An 8,329-nucleotide genomic window follows, 5' to 3' on the forward strand; every position below is an offset into this window, starting at 1 on the left:
GGGGAGTGTGCATCCCATGAGTGAGAAAGGAATATTTGACCATTGAGGGTCGGGAAAATCACCAACTTATGTATTGTGATGAATTGGAATGACCAAACACACACAAGTCAAGCATGGTGTAAGTTAAGGAGTGTTTGTTGTAGCATTTTTGTAAACATTTTATAAGTTAGTTGCATAATGTAAGGCTTGAAGCAAAGTGGTAAACTATCTAACATTTGGAGTATTTGTTATTATAGTATTATCGTTTGGTCTATAGCTTTGTTCGAGGACTAAAAAATATTTAATTTTGGGGGTGTGATAAGTGCGGGTTTTTGCACTATTCCAGGCCATTAAACTTAGATATTTGTGAGTTTCATTACCAATTTATTACTTAATTTAGTTATTTTTATTGTGTAGATGAAAACCCGACTTTGAGCGATGATTTGAAGGTATTTATGCGAGAAAATCCGAAGAAAGATAAGAAAACAGAAACTGTGGCGCCCAAGCGCCATTGTTCCGACGCCTAGGCACCACTTAGGTTGTTTTTAATTGTTTTCAAAATCCTAGGGACCAATACTACAATTTTCTTTAGGTTTTAGTTTAAAACATTCAACCAAGCACAAGACTTGATTATTCTTGGAATTTTGGAGGGAGCGGCTAGTTCTTCTTCCTCTTTTTCTTCTTGCCTCTTGTTTTCTTTCTTTTTTCTTTTCCTTTCACCTATATTTTTTTAGACATTTTGAGGACGATTGGAACATGGAGATGGTGCATTAGCTTGGAGAAGATGACCCATTGATATTGAAGGATTTTCTACCATTTCTCTCTTTATCAATAAGTTTTTCTTTTCACTTTTTCCATCAATGTTTTATAAGAAATTGTTACTTATTTGTGAATATTTCATGGGTAACTAATTATATTTGTGATTGAGGATTATTTCAAACCCGAGTTATGATTTTCGATTAATTTGTGTATTATAATTTCTTGATTAATATGTTTAATCCACTGTGTTAAATGTTTCTTTTGTTCTTCTTGATTGTTTAGGTGTACAACTAAACGATTAAGTCGTTTCGATGAATGCTATTTTGGGATTAGTAGTACGTAATAGCTATTGATTCTAAAATCTAGTAGCAATTACATTTCAATAGATTATGAAGAATTTTCAATTGAATGTATGTGGATTAACACTTGAGTTAGTAAACCAAGCTTGCGAGTTTACCCTTAATTCAATTCATCTCTTTTGTCGTAATGCGTTTGTTAAATTAAATCTAGAGAGTTTGTTCTAGGTTGTTTAATGAATAGGGTTGAGTAAAAAGCTTGTTTTTTTCGACTAGCATGTAAGAAGAGATTGAGGTAATTGAACTTGTAATTATTCTCGAATTGTTGTTAATCTTGAGAACAAAAATCTATTGTGGTAATTGACATGAAAATCATTCTCGTGATGAAGTAATATCCCCCAATCATATTTTCTAGCATTCAATCAAGAACCAATTTGTTTATTTCAAATTTCAAGTATTTTCTAGTTTAAATTTATTGATTTCCTTAGTTCAACAAACCAACCCCCCCCCCCTTTAATCTATTTCGTATATTATTATTAATTTACTTTTTAGTGCGCAATTGACATAATTGAATCAATCCTCTACGGGAAATGACCCTTACTTGCCATAATACTATTTAAGACAACACATTTAAGTTAAGTAAGGAAAAGTAATTGGAACGCGATTTGCAACGTATCACCAAACATTCATTTCTTTCTCATCAAAACAAAATGTCTCATTGTCTCTTCAAATTTTACATCCAACAGTAACCCACCATAATTTTTTCAAACCAACAAGAAATAAATTATCTCTCTTTGAACCAAAATTTTGAAGATTCAATTTACTAGATTGATTTGGTCTTACGGCCATTGTTACAGCCTTACAGGTTTCTTTCTTTCGCCCCTTATCTTCAAAACATATACTACATAGTACAAGGCTGTTGTTATTATTTTTTTGGTTTAATCTCATGATAATAGTCTTTTTAGATGTTTGTTAAAGATACTTTTGAATTTAATAATTCTTTGTTTGTCTTCACACTTCTTATTTGTAAGTCAATTTCTTATTAATTAATATAAAATTAAAAGCTCATTTGTATTTGATCGTCACTTTCATTATTTTGTTACGCTATCTCTTGAGGTCAACATTCTCTAATTTTGTACATTAATAACTCAAATGCATATTCAATTTTGTTTGAAATAGTTGTAGTGAAAACATGATCAAAGAAATGAACAAACCTGTTTGCCATTGCATTATATTTCTGTTTGCCAAACTTCACTTATAATTTGTATTGCATGTTGAAATTTCACATTTTATTATTTTCCTCCACAAATTTTCAGACTTAGTTGTCTCTGTTAAATTCTGTATAATTATATTAAATCTTTCGGTAAGGATGCTCAAAATATAGGGGCCCCATTTTTTTAAATTGGCATAAAGTCCCCAAATTATCAATGTCGGCCCTGTCATTGCAAGTATATTACACATAAAATTGGATAAACAAAGTAACTAGCCAAGTTGACGAGCCAACGATTTAGTGAGGACGTCCACAACTTCATAGGTGACGTGAAAATGGGAGACGAAATAGACCATCACATTGTTCAAACAGATTAAACTCTAATTTCTTGCATCAAGTTGCTATTTCTATCCATTTTTTCATAGACTAGTTTATAAATTTGAAAATGTGACTTCATTTAGCTAACAAGGCTAGCAAATTTGATTATGTGAGTTAAATTTCATTATATGAAAACAAATGCTTTGAGATCAAAGCCTCGGGATCCTCAACTGAATGCTTTACATTTATTTTCTGAAAGCGTTTCGTTTGTGTTTCACTGAACTGCTCAATCTCAATATATGTCCTGAACTTGTGTAGGATTCCCTTGTATGCTGGAATCAGCTTGTCAACGATGGACACACGAAGCTTTTCACGGAGCTCCGAATCGTGTACCATCCAGTTTGAGTGAAATTTATGAATCTCTTCAAACTAGGAATTAAAGGCCTTAAATCGTTTCCTTAGTGCACGTTTCGACACTTGAGAACAAAAGCACCAACTAACATAAAGCTCGTCCTCTTGAAAACAAGACAAGAACTTGTTACAAGTCGAGACTTGATAGCTAGTCTTAGCTTGCTCAACATTCCAGTTCAGTTTCGCCATATAATCATCGCCAATCATCTCGCGCAACTCATGAGATCCTTGGATCTTTTGTACGATGTAAAAAACATTGCTCATCATGAACAAATGCCAACATGCTCGTATTGCTCCAATTTGCCCTTCAAATTTAGTTGTAAAACCACAATGATCAAAATCAAATGAAGTTCAAAATGACTTCATCCATTAAGAACCCCCATCTCCCCTTCCGGAATCATTTGATCCCCAAATTTCAATGGTGGCATCGAATTGATCAAGTTTGTGAGGAGCTTTTTGTGGTTTAAAGTGAGATTGATATAATTGATCACCTTTTCTGTCAATGGATGAATGGCTCCTCTATCCTCCGGTATCGGAGAAAGCTCGTGAAAAACAGATTTCTCAAAATCTCGAAATCTGATAACATCCTTCTCACATCGTCCTCGAGTTGAAAAACTATTCCCTTTACTCCAGTTCGAATAGCTTCTGCTGATTTGTAGTCAAAAAAGGCATCAATTTTTGGTAAAAGAGAAGCCAAAGTATCATATAGGCCTAAAATTGTTCCAATCCTCTCGGAGTGCTCTTTACTGAGACTCACTGCTTCTACAAAAATAAGGAGATTATTTGCAGAATATTTAACTATTTCCACAAAAAATTCTTCAAAAGATTCAACACCGAATCCTTCGAATCTTTGCCCACAAATTTGTTTCTCCGTATCCAAAAGTTTATAAAAATACACCTTAGCCACTTGAATCCACAGTTCAATCTTCATCTTCAAATCATCCAACAGAAACCTCTTTGCGTCACGACGTATGCTCAATTCCTTCTGACGAAGCAGTTTCAGCATAGTATGAAGAAAGTATTTCCTCTCACTCTTGTAAACCCTGAAGCAATCTCCAAGTTTGCCCCCAGAATTCATCCTCTTGGCGACATTTCTGAGATATTCAATCACCTCTTTATTCTGCGAATCGTATACCGTACAATCCTCATGCCGTACGACAATTTGCAGTGCTATCGGTTATCGAACTCCACTCGGATGTGGAATTTAGGCCAATTGGATTATCACTTTGTCTTACCAGTACGGTCTGAAACCCGTGCTTGAGCCGAGCCATGGCCTTGGATTCCAGGATTTTGTCGACTACTTCCAGGTATCGACTTATTTCGGTTGGCCCGTGATCAAAGATTAGCTTCTGTTCAGTTTGGTTTGAATGCCAATGGAAGATTTTATCCACGCTGATTGGTGTGATATTGACGATCCCATTGTAATGATGGACCTTCTGTCAAACTATTACAGCATCAAATCAATTTGGCAGAAGAATTTCGGGTTCAAATTGAACAAACTAGGTCAAATTTCTGGTGTCTAATTGAATAAATTAATCAAACTGCCTAACTTAAATTAAAATAGTTATATTTAATTCATCAATTTTTTTATCTCCATTTTATATTCTTATTGGTAAAATAAAGCATAGATATCTTGCTTTCTAAAATTATAATTATGTGTGAATTGCCAAATAGATCACAATCGACAAACGAGTCACACTTATTCTTTGAATCATTTGACTGCTTGCAATTCTAAAACCATTCCAAACACTTGAGAATCTCAATAACGTCTTATTAATCAATGCAGTGAAAACCATCAAACTTTTAATCTTCTATAAATTAGTGTGATTGTATATTATTTCAACTTTGTTTTACAAAACATATAAATTTTTCTTACTAGTTCCTTGTCGAGAAAGGTACAAGCTAAGGACACGTTGGTACAACCACAAAAGAAAGACGTATAAACCCTTTTTTCATGTAAATAAATATGATAAAGAACCATTTCATTTTATTTTTTGCAATTAGAAGGGGTAAACTATTTTATAATATTATTTATATAAATTGAATAAATGAAAGCCAACTGGTATGGTCCACGTATAGGACAAATGCGTCAAGGTCCTTCAATTATTTATACACTTGGTTTTCAATCTGTAGAGAATCTCATAATTCTTGCTAGCACAAGAGGAGAAAATCTTGGCAGCTGCAATCTATTCTTTGTGTGGAATTCATTAGAGACTGAGCAATTGGACAGCTGTGGGAGGCAGATCCAAATTGCTGGAATAAAGATAACGCAAAAGAGTTTGCAAATCTTGTAAAATGTACATCTTTATCACAGTTTTTATCCAAACATAGAGGGATCCTTGGTGGGAATCGAAAATTTGTTTTAATTTTCTGCTGCTCATATTAAGTAGATTCCCAACATGGTCCACGTATAGGACAACTGCGTCAAGGTCCTTCACTTATTTATACACTTGGTTATGCATCTTTTTGTGATGTAAAATGTTTTCTTTTTGTTAGTCCATTGTTGAGACATGTCCAAAAATACAGTGCCACGACCACAAATGAACAGACATAGTCACATAAATTATTTCATTAGTTAGCTTCATAGGAAATAAATAGAGTTTCTTATACGTACCTCAACTGTAAAATGTCACAATCCAAACCATTTTTCTATTTATTTTATAATTAATGATGTAAAATATCATGGTTTTCAAAAATTATTTAATAAGGTTTATGTATATAAAGACACAAAAATATTAAATCAAGAAACACTTTATTTTTATTTTTTATTTTTTAATAGCTCATGAACTTGCAAAATGTTAAATTTCATATAAGTAATATAGTTAACTCAGAACAATACTTTTAAGTATTTTCAGCTATCATGCATGCAGACTAAAAAGAAAAAACAAAAAAAAGATATATATATATATATATATATTTACTAGTAGATAAATTCATAAATCGAAGCATTCCGTCTATCACTTAGCACTCGCTAAATGTTGTGAATCACAATATGATGAAAAACTGTCCAGTGAGCAGAATATTTGCGTACATTGCACGTTCAAGTATACATTGCACATTCAAGAATGTACCTCGAGCTCAGATTTTTCAGGTATGCGTGATAAGTCCATACACCTACAGTTCTCAAATTGCACCATGACCGCTCAATAACCACCAATGGTTAACAAGTAATCTGATATCACAAGTGCTTTGTACAAAAAAGATAAATGGCAATAACAAGTAATCGTCGATCCCAAGCCTAGATTTATCCTTAGCAAGACTTCACAATGTAATCGAGCCATTATCCGTTCTATCACCCACCTTGAAATCATAAGACCACTTTCAATATAGAATAATAATAATAATAACATGAGGGAGGTCCAATGAATAACACAATCTTTTATACATATGAGCTCATGAAATATGATAACCATAATACTTTCATTAACATGTCAATGAGTCTGGTCATCAAGTAATATTTAACACGTCTCAATCCCACATTGTTGGAAAAATATTATATATTTTTACATATTATTTTTCATTGGCTTACTTAATATAGATTGAATTTTAAATATCAAGAACATGTGCCAAAAACGATTAATAGGATGCAGTACAAGAAGGCAATCAATTTTAACTGACTGGATGGTGCGGGTTTCAATAGAATTTTGTAGCCGCGGATTTTAGGGTTTCAGTACCTAAACATGACGCAATCTTCAGTTTCCATACTACAGCTAACTTAGATTTATTTTCCAATCATTCTAGATATTATTTGATAGGTTAAATAATTAAAGCTAAGGAAATATTGATTTAAATTTTAAACTTTTCTCAAGGTTATTGCCTCATCAAATGTATATTGATTGATTCTATTATATACTTTCGTGTCTTGAAAATTACTTTACATAAGCAAGAAATCAGGTGACGGATTTACTTTGAGAAAACATATTTTGATCATGAACCTGCAGAACGCTCTGCCAGAATTCAGTGAGTTCACCCGACAACATACATTATTGAATAATCTTGTAACAAAATCGTGTTCTTCAACCGTACTTAAAGAAAACACACCAAAGCATGAATGATCAATCCAGTTCAAAGATTAAGCTACTTAGCGTGAGTTAAGAATTGAGATTCTTAAGCTAAATGGTGGTTGCGATCAAGTACAACAGTGAAGTGACCATAAAGTTAAAATCGAGAGGTTTGATTCCACTTTTACAACAAGTCAAAAGAAGAAGAAAATGAGTAAGTTGTTCTTAGATTTTTTTTATTGTTATTTGTTAATTTTGAGAAATTTAAAAATTGAGACAACTGTATTTTTTATTTTTTTATTTAGTGGATTGTTTTATCTGTGACATGGGGCTTGTGGATGCTTCCCTTTGGGGTTTATCACATTACATCTGTTGTTCATGTGTTAATATGCTAGTTAATTTCCGCAATTCATTATAACCACTTAGAACACTAGATTCTATTTATACACTTAGTCAGAACTGCTTAGAAACTAGTTATAGGATATTCTAATTGCCTAACGTGTACTATTTGAATTGGATAATCAATACAGATTTTTAAGATTTACTAGTTATTAGGATTTACACTTGGTATCAGAGCGGGTACACGTTTAGAAAATGAGATCCACGTATAATCTAGTTATGGACCGAGCACCATTAATAGCTCATGTCTTAGATGGGATGAACTATTCCTACTGAAAGATTCTATGTCCAATACTTAGATGGAAAAATTTGGCATTCTATCATGTATGGATATAAAACACCTACTATAACTGAAAATAGGAGGGAGAGAGAGAGAGAGAGAGAGAGGGTTGATGAGTGGGGTACTACAGACTTTAGTAATGCCTGATGGAATTCAAAAGCTTGAAATGCAATTTTCCTTTTTGTTGATTCTAGCCAATTTCACTTGATTTCTAAATGCAAGGTAGCAAGGAAGCAGGGCCGGTTTTGGGCCGAGGCAAGTGAGGCCCTTGCCTCAGGCCCAAAAATTTAGGAGGCCTCATTTTTTTTTTGGCCCAAAAATTTAGGGGGCCTCATATTTTCTGTTTCTTTTTTTTTTTTAATATATACCTAATCCCTAATTTTTCCCTTCCATTTGCCCGATTGCGAGAGGTGAGAAGAGGCGAGAAAGAAACAACCAGAGAACGGCAACCCACGTTACCCACGCCACTGACTAGTGCCCGCCTGCCTAGTTGTATGTATTTCTTCTTATTTTTTTTGCCTTGAATTCATTGAATAGGGTAATTAGAATTTAGATGGAGCGAAAAACCCACAGTCTCTTCAACTGAAACTTCATCTTTATTTTTCTTCTTTTATATTACATTTATTTTTTTATTTCTATTTAATTTAATCATTAATTATTCTTATATTAATGTTAA

This window comes from Olea europaea, chromosome 10 (genome assembly GCF_002742605.1).
Source record: "Olea europaea var. sylvestris chromosome 10, O_europaea_v1, whole genome shotgun sequence".
NCBI lineage: Eukaryota > Viridiplantae > Streptophyta > Magnoliopsida > Lamiales > Oleaceae > Olea > Olea europaea.